Source organism: Penaeus japonicus, unplaced genomic scaffold, assembly GCF_977035675.1.
Source record: "Penaeus japonicus unplaced genomic scaffold, GWHDUDI00000001_assembly GWHDUDI00000004, whole genome shotgun sequence".
Classification (NCBI taxonomy): domain Eukaryota; kingdom Metazoa; phylum Arthropoda; class Malacostraca; order Decapoda; family Penaeidae; genus Penaeus; species Penaeus japonicus.
In genome coordinates, this window is record NW_028234406.1 from 31,253,727 (window position 1) to 31,254,651 (window position 925).

The following is a 925-nucleotide window of genomic DNA, read 5'->3' on the forward strand; positions in this document are numbered from 1 at the left end:
AGTGAACTGTGATGATATAAATGAATGAATATATTGAGAGATAGTGAGTGTTTATGTGAGTTAGTGTTAGTGTGAGTGAAGAGAGTGTGGGTATATAGGGTAGTGAGTGATGGTAGTGAGAGTAGAGTGTGAGTGGGTGAGTGTGTGAGGGTGTGAGTGATGTAATGGTGTGTGTGTGTCTTGTGTGTGTGTGTTGTGGGTGTGATCGAGAGAGATTTGTGAGGGAAGGTGAGTTTGTGTCGTGTGTGAGGGTGTGTTGAGTGGGAGTGTGGAGTTTGAGAGGGATTGATTTGATTTGTGAGGGAAGTGTGAGTGTGTGGTTGTGTGTGTGTGTGTGTTTGTGTGTGGGAGAGTGTCGAGAGTGTGGGTGGTTTGTGTGGTGTGAGTGTGCGTTAGTTGTGTGGGAGAGTGTGTGTGTGAGGGAGTGCGTGTGTGTGGGTGTGTGGTGAGAGTGTGGGATTGTGTTTTTGTGTTAGGGTTTGATGGTTTTTGAGTGGGTGAGTGTTGGATAGTGGGTTAGAGTGTGGTTAGATGTTGTTGGGATTTTTTTGGTTTATTTTGTTGGATTGAGGTTGTGTGATTTAGATAGTGTGAGAGGTTTAGTGAGTATAGTGATAGGGGATATGGGGAGTGTTAGTAGATAGGTATGTGGGATAGACGTTATTTGGGAGTTTGGTTTTATATGATTTATAGGATTTTAGATATATTTTAGAGTTACGTATTTGTAGATTGTGGGAGAGTTATTTATATTTTTAGGTGTATAGTTTTTAGATTATATATATATATATTTATATCTATATATATATTATATTATATATTTGGGTATGTATTATGTATATATATACTGTTATATATATATATATATATATATAGGGATATATATATATGGTATTTATATATATATGTTGTTTATTTAGTTAGATTG